We start from the raw sequence: 14010 nt of genomic DNA on the forward strand, positions 1-14010 counted from the left end.
GCACGGCAGATTGTGGTGCCTCTTTAACTTCCCTCTTCCCTCTTTTCCAAACTCTCTTTGTCCATCCTTCTTCTTGCTCTTCTTTTGTGCTGCAACTATGGATCTTGAGTGTGTAGAGGAAGAGGAGGAGCCTCCTGATCTTGTTTCTTGATTGGTGAGGGTGTGTCTTGAGTCTTTGGTGTGTGTGTATTCATGGCAAGAGAGGCATGTTTGCAGGTTTCATGGTGAGGAGCAAAGCTCCAAGCATATACTTTGCTACTCGGTACCTTGGTTTTATGCTTGTTAGAGTGCTGGGTGAGAGCCAGTCATTTTTTTCAAAAAATGACTGGCCAAAGACCAAGCCACTTTTAACCCGGATGTCAAGCCAACTCCTAGGAGTTGTTGCACTGAATAGGTGATATTGATAACTAATTTCTATTATTTGTACTAGCCTTCCTCAATAGTTACAACACTCATTTGTAGTAGTCCAACTAATTTAATATCGAAAACTCAAAAAGTTTGCTTAATCTTGCTCTTCATCTCTATTTCTATACTGGACGCTTAAATACTAACCCTAGGATTTTAATCCCTTCGCGAATTAACTTCAAAGCATAAACCCTATAGTTCTTTCTCATTCCTTTTATAATCAAATCAACTAACATCCCTCAATCCCATAAACTCTAATTTTATTCAAAAAAATTATTTTTCTAATGTTGATATAACTTAATACCTCGTCAACACTTTTAATTTGCATAAAGTTAGACACATCATCTTTTATATTAATAATGTTCAAACAAACAGATAACATGAAATTAATTTTATTTTTCTCTAACCCTAAGAACTTTTCATAAAATAGCCAAAACTATATTCTTAGGTTTTCTATAGAAGATCCTAATTTTTGGTTGAATTAAAAACATGATTTTTATCAAAAAATAATGTAATGTTCATCCAAAATAACTATTTTTGATTTTTAAGATATAGTAATCAATTTCCAAAAATTCTAGAAAATTTTAAAAATACTTTCAAAAATACATAATTTATCAAAAAATATCACATCTCATAATTGTTTAACCAAATATTTCATAAAAATTTATCTATATCATTTTTAAGCCATTTAAAATATTTTTAAAAGTTTTTGATTTTTAAAATAAAATAAGACCTACATAAATTCTAAAAACTATCCAGAGTCGAAATTGAGATTCAAAGGTATTTTATAAAAATTCCAAACTAAAGAAATATTTATGTAAAATTATTTTTTTAATGTTAAACAAGTTAAGGCACTTACGTAAAGTACGAGATTCGTAATTGCGTCTTTGGGAGCCGTGTCCTTTGTAGTCCAGCAAAGGGGAGTCTATCCAATCGTTCCCAATGGTGAGCTCATCATTTTTCCTCTCCCGAGAGATCAATTGGTCAATTGCATTGTTGCCATGGAAAAGCCACTTGTAACTCTTTTAAGACTTAATCTTGATTAAGTCCAAACATACGAGCTTAGCTTCCATGGTTTTATGTTGATGACTAAGAGAGAAGAGAAGGGAAAGGCTCCAAAATGGAGGTAGAAGGAGAAGACATGGTAATGGCTATGGAATAGGCATGGGCTTCAATTCTCTCTTCTTGCTCTCTCCAACTTCAATTGTTTCTTCAAATCCTCTTGCTTGGATGGCTTGAATTGATGACACTTTCTTCAGGATGATAGTGTCCCCTTCTTGATGATGGCTCCCTCTCTCCCTTTAGTTTGCTCTCTCTCCCTCTTTATAGGATGGTACCCCCTCCTCTCTTTCTCATGACTCTTCAACTTCCACTAACTCCTCCCCTTCCTCTTCTCCAATTGGCTTTTGGACTTCCTCTCCCTTTCCTCTTCCTCTTCCAGTTAGTCTTTTCCCATTCTCCCTCTCTTCATCTCCCACTATGATGTGCCCCCTAGGATGAGGGCACCCTCTCCTTGGTCATAACCTCTTCAAATCCACATGCAACATTTTTTCTTTTAGTTATGGTTTTTTTTTTTTTTAAACTCATTTCCTAACCTTTAGAACCATAACACATAAAAGAACACCCCCCCTTCTCTTTCAACTAGCATCCTCTCTTACTTTTTTTTTTTTTTTTTTGTTAGGCTAAAATGTTAGCTACTTTTCCACTTTCATTATACGACTAACCTCTCTTGCATTTTTGCCTATGAGGTTGCCATTATCAAAATGTTTCCCCTCCTTGCTTATATTAACTCAAATACTCATGGCTCCACTAATAAAAAATAATCCCTTCTAATTAGATAAAACTATCAAATTCTATTTGGTATTTTCCTAAGTCCACCCTCTAGCACAAAAATCCTTTGAACTAGGATATTCCACTTGTCGGACTACAGAGACACGTCCTCCAAAGACGAAATTACGATCGCAATAGTGTGTGTGTTTTGCAAAATTTGAAAGGTTTTAATGTTTCAATGTTCATAGACCTCATTTCTAAGATCTAAGAATGCTCATGTAAAACAAACCCTTAAAGGAATATGAAAAGGTGGAAATGAAGAGCCATGCAATTTGTGGAAAAAGGTGGTTTGGGGAGTTACAACTTCTCTTCCTCTCCTTTATCTAGCTACTTGCATGTATCTTCTTTTCTCTCTTGCATTGGCACAACTCTTGCTCTCTTTCCTTTCTTGTGCTCTCTGGCTCTATTTTTTCCATGGAAGAAGGAGAGAGTGAGGATAAAGATTATGGTCATATTTCTTATGTGCTAGATTCTTGTGTGTGTGAGCATGGTTTCTTGTTGAGAGGAAGGGTGTTTCTTGTAGGTTTTTAAGGGCACGGGCATTGTAGATGCCACCATGAGGCCTGCTCTCTTGGTAGACTAGGTGTTGTCCTTGGGCTGTTCATTTTGGGGATCTTGCCAGGGGAACTCATGGATGTTCTTGAAGCTTGCAAGAAGAAATGGGCTTCTACCATTGCAAATCTGAAGCCACAGGAAACTCGGTTAGGTGATAAAGATGGTGACCAAAAGCAGATCCATCTGGCAGAAATAGCTCTGAAGCAGCAATAGACGAAGAACAAGCAGCCCAAGACAAAAAAGAAGTTGAAGAAGGAGATGCCATAGAAGAAGAAGGTGCAACCAGCAAGCACCTGCATACCTCAGCTCATACTAGTAGAAGAAGCCGAAGCAGCTGACAAAGAAGAAGCAGTCCAAGATGAAGAACAAGTCGAAGAAACAAATGAAGAAGAAGAAGACATAGGCGAAATATTGGAAGAGGAAGAACAACACATAAGAAACCATAAAACAAATCACAGGAGGAGAAGAGTAGGCCCAGCATTGAGGTGTAAGCGAGCCACGAAGAGTGGATGTCTTTCTTCTTCTTCTCTCCCTACTGAGCCATGGTTGTGGATTCAAGATTCACCTCCATAGGTATCGAGCGCATACACTCAGAATGAAGGAGAAGCCAAAGATTATGTCCCTCTTCCCTCTCTGCAATCGACCCTGGGCCGAGCACATTCCACCCGTCTTTCTTCTCTGCAATCTGACAAGGATGAAGAGTTGTTTCGGATTAAGTAGTATTTGTTCCCTCGTACAATCATCCATCAAATATTGAAGGCTCTTCTCCATGTACTTGCACATGATGATGCAACAGTTAATGAATGGACAAGATCTAGGCAGATCCTAGATGATGATGTTGTTAGTGCAATGAAGAGCTATAGTCCAGTTTCTGATGTCGACATGAAAGTATGGGACATGTGTGATATTTATCTAGAAGGTATCACAGAAAAATTGATGTCAGAAGAAGCACCTATAGGATATCTTGGCCAACAATGACCGCTTGTTGCCAAAAAGATGGCAATCGAGACCATGAGGCACAACAATTACAAAAGGGAGCATGAGAAAGTTGCAAAGGACTTTGCAGACACGGAGTTGGAACAAATGGTAGCAAAAATTGATCTGAGGGTGGCTATTGATGAAGAAGAAGAAGATAAACTACCTGTTTCTCTCAAGCCGCCTTGTGCCATGGTTCTTTCTTATTCTACCGTCTTCCTCTCATCACCCATATCCCGCACAGACAACAATAGCCACAACTTTCTCATATCTCTCATCCCTTACAATGAAGAAAAAACAACAAATCTCTTTTGAGCTTGTTCACATGCTCTTCATAACTAAGAGCCTTACTCCCTCACACAAGCATCATACTAGGCTCTAGCTATTAGAATAGGTATTTTCCTTTTATAAATAAAACCACTCTTCTTTCCTTTTGTACCAAACACACAAATACATCAACTCTTCATTGGCAAATCTTTTGTGAGGGTGCACTTAAAGGAAGATTCTTTTGCGGGTTAAAGTTCCATGGTACTTTCCATGGATCGGTCTACAATGTGTTTCAAGATGAAGGTGGTTCTCTTTCCTAATTCTTTGTTAAAGATTGTGGACATATTTGTGTTCTTTTGGAGGGTGTTTTGCCTTGTGTGAAAGTGGAAGGTTTTACAAATGTTGGTGTGAAGAAAAAGTTAGAGATGAGATTTGAAGTGGAAGTGTGAAGAAGTATGGTGTTTTTGGACGGGTACCGATTGAGGTGGTCCATTTTGAAGTGAAGTGAAGTGAAGTAAAGAGATGCAAATTCTTCATCAACATAAGGTGCTTATTCCAAGGCAAAGTGTCTTTCCAAAGTGTTCGCGAGGATGCTCACAAGATTGGAAGAGGAGGAATGATAACCCAAAATTTATGCAAGAAAAAGGCACAAAATGTGGTCTACATTGGCAAAAAGAAAATTCAAGCAGCTATCATTGATAATATTCTTTGTAATTTGCCATGGTATTTTATTGGGTCCACATTGTAAAGCCATGAGCATGAGAAGTAGTGTGTGTGTTTTGCAAAATTTGAAAGGTTTTAATGTTTCAATGTTCATAGACCTCATTTCTAAGGTCTAAGAATGCTCATGTAAAACAAACCCTTAAAAGAATATGAAAAGGTGGAAATGAAGAGCCATGCAATTTGTGGAAAAAGGTGGTTTGGGGAGTTACAACTTCTCTTCCTCTCCTTTATCTAGCTACTTGCATGTATCTTCTTTTCTCTCTTGCATTAGCACAACTCGTGCTCTCTTTCCTTTCTTGTGCTTTCTTGCTTTATCTCTTCCATGGAAGAAGGAGAGAGTGAGGATGAAGATGATGGTCATATTTCTTGTGTGCCAGATTCTTGTGTGTGAGAGAATGGTTTCTTGTTGAGAGGAAGGGTGTTTCTTGTAGGTTTTTAAGGGCACGGGCATTGTAGATGCCACCATGAGGCCTGCTCTCTTGGTAGACTAGGTGTTGTCCTTGGGCTGTTCATTTTTGGCGATCCTGCCAGGGGGCTACTCATGGATGCTCTCGAGCTTTGCATGAAGAAAATGAGAAAAGTGTATTACAGCTTTCTGCATAGAGGGAGACTAGAAGTTGAAGGCTTGATGTGGCAACTGCTCTCACTTGTGATAAGCAAACAGAGGAGGGGCCGTGTCTTGGAACGGTGAGGTATGCAAGTGTCCATGCTCATTTGGGCCGCACAAGCAGCGAGAGGGATGATCTCGAGTCACTTGCATATACTTTAATTTTTCTGCTTCGAGGTCGACTTCCATGGTAGGGTTTTTAGGGCACACTTGGATATTATCTACAAGAAGCATCTACAAACCCAGGCTTCTTGTGATTTTGTTTTGCTCCTGTTTCCTGCCATTATCCATATGAGGCCAACAAGTGTATAAATGCAAGGAGAGTCGAATACACGATCCTCATCCTAGAGAGAGAGAGAGAGAGAGCAGTTTGAACCCAAAGCAGAATCAGAAGACTCAAGAGGCCGTCTAAGCACAGAGATAGAAGCAGGCAGGAAGGCCCCCACGGTTCACAGCTTCATCCACACAGCCATTGCCTCTCGCACCACTCAAGAGGATGAGACTGCTGTCGCAAATACCAATAATGCCCCTCCCAATGAGAATAATAAAGGTGCAATCCCTTGCCCTCTCTGCGCTGCTTGTCGCCCTTTTGTATTACCTCCATATGCGCCGCAAGGTGAAGAAGAAATGCTCACCAAATCAGGGAGTTCAGAAAGATTCTTTTTCACATTGGGTTCCAAAACCTGGACTTGTGGAAGCACCAGCGAACGAAGAGAGAGAGACAAAGACAGAGAGAAGAGAGAGACAGAGAGAGACAGAGAGAGACAGAGAGAGAGAGAGAGAGAGAGAGAGTAACCTCCCAATCCACTTCTCTCTTCCTATCTTCTTCCTCTCATCCCCCATATCTCTCACAGACAACAATAGCCACAACTTTCTCATATCTCTCATCCCTTACAATGAAGAAAAAACAACAAATCTCTTTTAAGTTTGTTCACATGCTCTTCATAACTAAGAGCCTTACTCCCTCACACAAGCATCATACTAGAATAGTTATTTTCCTTTTATAAATAAAACCGCACTTCTTTCCTTTTATACCAAACACACGAATACATCAACCTGGTGGAGCTCTTCATTGGCAAATCTTTTGTGAGGGTGCACTTAAAGGAAGATTCTTTTGCGGGTTAAAGTTCCATGGTACTTTCCATGGATCGGTCTACAATGTGTTTCAAGATGAAGGTGGTTCTCTTTTCTTCTTTACAAAAGATTGTGGGCAGATTTGTGTTTCTTTGGATGGTGTTTTGCCTTGTACTCTTTTTAAAGTGGAAGTGGAAGATTTTTTAAAATGTTGGTGTGAAGAAAAAGTTAGAGATGAGATTTGAAGTGGAAGTATGTGAGGAAGCATGGTGTTTTTGGACGGGTGTACCGATTGAGGTGGTCCATTTTGAAATGAAGTGAAGTAAAGTAGCTAACATTTTAGCTTAACAAAAAAATATTATGTAAGAGAGGATGCTAGTTGAAAGAGAAGGGGGGGTGTTCTTCTATGTGTTATGGTTCTAAAGGTTAGGAAATGGGTTTTAAAAAAACCATAACTAAAAGAAAAAATGTTGCATGTGGATTTGAAGAGGTTATGACCAAGGAGAGGGCGCCCTCATCCTAGGGGGCACATCATAGTGGGAGATGAAGAGAGGGAGAAGGGGAAAAGACTAAGTGGAAGAGGAAGAGGAAAGGGAGAGGAAGTCCAAAAGCCAATTGGAGAAGAGGAAGGGGAGGAGTTAGTGGAAGTTGAAGAGTCATGAGAAAGAGAGGAGGGGGTACCATCCTATAAAGAGGGAGAGAGAGCAAACTAAAGAGAGAGAAGGGCACCATCACCAAGAAGGGGACACTATCATCCTGAAGGAAGTGCCATCAATTCAAGCCATCCAAGCAAGAGGATTTGAAGAAACAATTGAAGTTGGAGAGAGCAAGAAGAGAGAATTGAAGCCCATGCCTATTCCATAGCCATTACCATGTCTTCTCCTTCTACCTCCATTTTGGAGATTTTCTCTTCTCTTCTCTCTTAGTCATCAACATAAAACCATGGAAGCTAAGCTCGTATGTTTGGACTTAATCAAGATTAAGTCTTAAAAGAGTTACAAGTGGCTATTTCCATGGCAACAATGCAATTGACCAATTGATCTCTTAGGAGAGGGAAAATGATGAGCTCACCATTGGGAACGATTGGATAGACTCCCCTTTGCTGGACTACAAAGGACACGGCTCCCAAAGACGCAATTACGAATCTCGTACTTTACGTAAGTGCCTTAACTTGTTTAACATTAAAAAAATAATTTTACATAAATATTTCTTTAGTTTGGAATTTTTATAAAATACCTTTGAATCTCAATTTCGACTCTGGATAGTTTTTAGAATTTATGTAGGTCTTATTTTATTTTAAAAATCAAAAACTTTTAAAAATATTTTAAATGGCTTAAAAATGATATAGATAAATTTTTATGAAATATTTGGTTAAACAATTATGAGATGTGATATTTTTTGATAAATTATGTATTTTTAAAAGTATTTTTAATTTTTTCTAGAATTTTTGGAAACTGATTACTATATCTTAAAAATCAAAAATAGTTATTTTGGATGAACATTACATTATTTTTTGATAAAAATCATGTTTTTAATTCAACCAAAAATTAGGATCTTCTATAGAAAACCTAAGAATATATTTTTGGCTGTTTTATGAAAAGTTCTTAGGGTTAGAGAAAAATAAATTTAATTTGATGTTATCTGTTTGTTTAAACATTATTAATATAAAAGATGATGTGTCTAACTTTATGCAAATTAAAAGTGTTGACGAGGTATTAAGTTATATCAACATTAGAAAAAGAATTTTTTTTTAAATAAAATTAGAGTTTATGGGATTGAGGGATGTTAGTTGATTTGATAATAAAAGGAATGAGAAAGAACTATAGGGTTTATGCTTTGAAGTTAATTCGCAAAGGGATTAAAATCCTAGGGTTAGTATTTAAGCGTCCAGTATAGAAATAGAGATGAAGAGCAAGATTAAGCAAACTTTTTGAGTTTTCGATATTAAATTAGTTGGACTACTACAAACGAGTGTCGTAACTATTGAGAAAGGCTAGTACAAATCATAGAAATTACTTATCAATATCACCTATTCAGTGCAACAACTCCTAGGAGTTGGCTTGACATCCGGGTTAAAAGTGGCTTGGTCTTTGGCCAGTCATAAATTGAAAAGGCTTATCAAGAGCCTTACTAGCAGTACAACTAGGACCACTCATAGCACGTTTATCCATACTCATAGGCCCAATGGTCCTATCAATGCCGCCATTGCAACTATCTCTCATGGAACTATTGCAAGCCTTCATGGGACTTGCTTGGCTTGGAATCTTTTTATCCCCAAGAGGCATCTTATCACTACTCATAGGATTACCACTTCCTACTTGGAGATTTTGACCACCAAGATCTCTTGCTAAAATTATCTTAGTATTAGTGAAAGGATTTTCTCTTTGCAAAATTGGCTGGATATTTGGATGCACTTTCAACGAGCGGGGGAAACTCCAAAAGTTTTTCCAACATCTTCGAATATACTGCTCATAGTCAATTGCATGCCTCTTGGCCTCATTTAATGACTTAGGATCTCGCATCCTCACTTGGATTTGCGTATTAATCTCTAAGCCGCTCATAAAGAGCTCACATAGCACATCCTTAGGCAACATAGTAGCTCTTCTTGGCTAAAGCCTAAGAATATAGTCAAAGGCTCTAGCGCATTTTTTAGCAGAAGGGTAAGTGTTACGAAGCAAAACACGTGGCAAATCTAGCAAATCAAATCACAATCATAAACAAAGAACTTAGTGAAAAAATCTAACAAATCAAAAATCTCAACTATTAAATACAAACAACATTATAATATATAAGAGGATTTGAATAACTCAATAGATTGAGAAAGACGAGAAAAACACACGATTGGGCCCAACCTCCCCCATGGCAAAAGCCATGGTTTGCCATCCTTAATTATATATTATAGTTTTACATGGATATTTACATTCATATCTTACATATAATTACAAAGAAAGTACAAATATCAATTGAAATACAGAGTTTTAAGAGTGAAAATGTATCCTGTAACACGCTGCAATTACTACATAAAATTCTGTGCTCTGAATCTCGGTGTTTTGACATATTATCATGTCGGAGGGTGCCAAAACCCCCAGAATGACTCTTGAAGCTCTAAATTTCAATTCTGGATGAGGGAGAAACAAAAAACTTAGTTTTCACCCTGTTCTCTTGTTTTGTGTGCGATCCTATTGCTTTTGTAAAGAAAGCTAGAAAAGCCTTCTAAACTTAACCACATTAAGAAAATAGCAAGGCATTCCATAAAGAAAGATTATTTCAATAAAAGCATATCTTAAATTTCATATTCTAAAATAATCTATATTAAAAATAAAAATTAATTAATAGTACTTAGGACAATGATCTAATTATTACTAAAGAATTTTAAACTTATAGCTTACAAATAAAGTAATAATTTTAATAATACAATATCATATAAATATATAATATTATATATTATACTCAAGATAACTATTTATAATTATGAAATTTACACTTGGACTTACGCTAATGCCCAGTGCTACCCAAAGCTAGTGCTACCTACTCTACACATCAACTGAAGCATTCACAATTGTTAGAAAAAAATAAGATAAAACCCACAAAAGTGAATTTCTTCAGCTACAAAATAATTAAATAGGTTGGAACTCTGTCCTAACCTTAATTTAATACAAGTGCACTCTTAACTCATAAATGTCCATTAATTTAAATATGTATTTTGTGGAATCACCCGCTATGGAATCACCCACGTGCACATTAAATTAACATGACGCCTGAAAAGGACAGGTGTCCCCGTCAACTTCTCGCACAAGGAATCCACCTTGTGGTACAAGCTTTGGCAAATATATATAGTTTTGTAGAATCCACCAAAAAACCTCACGAAATCCACCGTGGAATATGTCTCTAGTTTTACAGAATCCACCGAAAAACCTCATGGAATCCACCATGGATTATGCCTCCTGGCATCAGTAAGACTCTTGTCTTATCTACATAAGCTGCCCTAAGACCCAAGTCATATGCATATTCTTTTCATATTCATCTAAAAATTTATCGTGCGGCTCCTCGAATGATTTAATTGGCCCTCTTGGGAGGCTGCAATACCATTTTCTAGTCTCTTCCTTTAGGGTACTTAAGAATACGAGCATCTGATGTGTATCATCATACTCGCTTGCAAGGCAAGTTAAGCTGTATTCTTTTAAGTGCAACATCAGGTCGTCCTCATTTACTAGCCCATGAAACATTGGAAGATCCCTATAAGGAGGAGGGCATTTAGTCCTCTTCTTTGGGATCAAAACGAGGTCATTAAAATCTTCATATTCGTCATGATCTAGTTCCAACCTTTTAGGGTCTCTAGCCTCTTCCATTTCCACCTTTACTGGTGTAGGAAGGTTAATACTATCCTCAACGGCCCTTTTTACCAACTCATAAAGTGGTCTAGGGAGGCCTATAGCTCTTAGCATGTCACTCTAATCCTTTCTTAGAGGATCTTCCATATCTTGCCCCTTCCTAGGCAGTTCCATGATTGCTTTATCTAGGAGCTTCTACCCCTCATCAAAAGCAAACTTATCTTTAGCACTTAGGACCTGGGGACCGTGCCTTTTAAGTAAGGGCTTTCCCTTTATAGCTAGGGATTCTAGCATCCTTGTGATACCTAAAATTTTGGCACGATGCCCACCACATGGGATGTTTCATCCATAATTGCACTCCACTATATGTTGAGTTTTTCCCATGGCACTACGGCTTTAGCATAATCACTTGTTGATGCCATGACCGCCATAGCTTTCAACATACTTGTTCCATGCCCTAGGTTGATGGATGGTTATACATGACTTCTCTTGGGTAGAGACCACACCAAGGTGGGCCATGCCATCTCATTAGAGGACAGGGTAACCACTAACTGGTTACTCTTCTCATCACCTAGATTATCTTCTGTAGAGGACTCATGCTCTACATAACTAACTAAGTCCATCAGTAAGTTTTGTATAGGGAAAGCCAAGGTTTTCCATCCTTGAACAAACCTCATTTTATGTTTAGCTTAGCACACTCCTAATGGAAATTATAAACTTAGGTCCCTTTCAACCTAGATTTGGAAGCTCTAATATCAATTTTGCACACTACACTAAACTCTAATATCGATTTTGTGTTTGTAATGGGACATAGTCCAACATTTACCTTCTCCTACTCCTCAGAGGGAGATCCCATACACATATAGGTATAATACCTCATAGCACAAACATAGGGAAGTACCTCTCAGCTGAGTGCCGCGACCTCACTGCAGCTCTCCTACATCAAGGGGATTGGCCCCAAGATACGTTTCCTCAACATATAAAACACACAATACATACTCTCTGATGTATCGAATGATCCAGGATTTTATATTTCCTCACTAAACTTATCCCAAGGAACCGCTCATCTAACCTTCAGCAAAGGCTTCTTCACACTCTCAGTGTTGGTCAGTATTTAGCATACAAGTGTGATGCATCCAGAAGATTATACCATATGGCATGCAAAATGCAAAAGTGTATGCCTATTGTGCACAAACATTCATCATTAAAAATCAGCACATTGGACTGTAAAAATCAGCCCTTCAATGATCTACACTAAACGTATGCTTCGATGTATGGATACTAGCACTGATTTCTCGTGCTACTAGCCCCTTGAAACTTAAATTATTATCGTCTTATATGACATGCACAAACAAAATATCTGACTTTACTTCATTTACCACACTTAAACACTTCCACGGCCCTTCTTTTCTCCCTACTGCTTATGTATTGCATCGTTGCATAGATGTATGGTTTTATTTTTTGTCATTTTCAATATATAAAGCAAATAAAGATGCACTAGAACATAAAAACACAGGTAACCTAAGTCTTAACCTCATGCATCAACCTTACTAAACATTCACGGACATCAATCATATTTTTCTCTATTTTTTGAAGCACAAAAATCCATTTTTGTATATTTTTACCTATTTTTCACTATTTATTTATACATAAAATAGGTTATTTTTTTATCTATGATTAGTGACTGATTATGATATCTGAGAAATGGTTTTTATTAGAATTTCATTCCATGCGCATGTCTTTTCCCCACCTGAAACCAACAAAATCTTCTTTTTTCTCTAAAAAGATGCTTTTCGGGTTATAATTTAATTATTATGACTATTTATTATTACGATTCCACATTTTTTTTATACACAACCCTCAATCATGATGCAAAAAAATCTTTTTTTTTAAAATCATATGAATTTCATTTATACCATCAAACATCAAAAAGAAGCAAATTTCCTTTGTAAAAATGAGGCATACTGCTTATACGCGTGTTGCAAATTTTTTAAAATCTGATTCGGCATAGTAGATCAGTACAACATTGATAATCAGTCCTTCTCCACTCATCCATCTTCAGCCCCACTTGATTTGGAAGCAATATGGTACCACACTGGACGGCATTCACCAATCAGGCTTCTTCCACATGAATTGCCTCTTAGAGGAGAGGGAGGGAGGAGAGAGAAAGACTAAAACTAGCACTCAGCAACCAAGCATCCATTAGAGAGCGGAGGGTGGTGTTGGAGAGTGAAAACACAATGTAGATCACTACTGCAATTGGTGGGGGGGTTTGTTCTTCAGCCCCCACCCCTCATTTTTCCATAGAGGAGGGGAGTATATCACCATTTTTCTACTATGCGCAGAAAAAAAACGTCCCCCCCCCCCCATGAAATCAATTTTTTGGGGGTGGCCCCAAAAGGTCACCCCCTTTCACTTCTTATTTTGGGCCCCCTTCACACCAAGTTTGGCCATTTGCCTAGTCTTTGGTCGTTTGGCATCCGATTCGCACTCCGGAAAATCCTACGCATCCATCTTGAAGTCCTCCACTACCTGGCAACTTCGAGATCCAATCCAGTAGTTGGAAAAATTATGAAAAATTGGCAACCATCACTTGGTACATCTTGAAGCGCTTCCAAATCCCGTTTGTGACTTGCGGCTTAAAATCGAACTGACTGTAGCTCCCACCTTCAATGGGATCCAATTTTCCCCTAAATTTTGGGTTTTTTGGCAAATTTTTGGCACATCTTTTGCCTCAAAACTCAGCTCTCAAAGGCAATCCACTTTTTTCCTAGCAAGGCACAATTCATTACTTCACAGGTGGCTAATCAGTTTATGGAGCACATGTTGAGATCACATAGATTACCATAGGTGATCATACATTATAGGAATTCAAAGTTCATGAGTAACTTTTGACAAGCAGTATTCAGCTCCATGGGCACTAAATTGGCTCCTTCTATAGCCTATCATCCACAGACTAATGGCCAAACAGAAAGGGTAAATAAGTGGTTGGAGACCTACCTTTGCCATTTTTGTCACGATGCACACCATGCATGGGATTCTTGGTTACATTTGGTCAAGTTTGCCTATAATAACTCCACTCATGCTAGTATTGGAGTTTCACTCTTTGAGGCTATGTATGGTTATAAGTTGCCCTTACCCATAGTCATTTTCAATAAGAAAATTAATCCTCATGGGAAAGAAGAATTGGAAAAAATGCAGACCCTTCTTGAGCCTTCTTGAGCAATGTAAGATGAATCTTAG

Source organism: Lygodium microphyllum, chromosome 6 (assembly GCF_053477565.2).
Source record: "Lygodium microphyllum isolate KBCC chromosome 6, Lygodium_microphyllum_v1.1.10, whole genome shotgun sequence".
Lineage (NCBI taxonomy): Eukaryota > Viridiplantae > Streptophyta > Polypodiopsida > Schizaeales > Lygodiaceae > Lygodium > Lygodium microphyllum.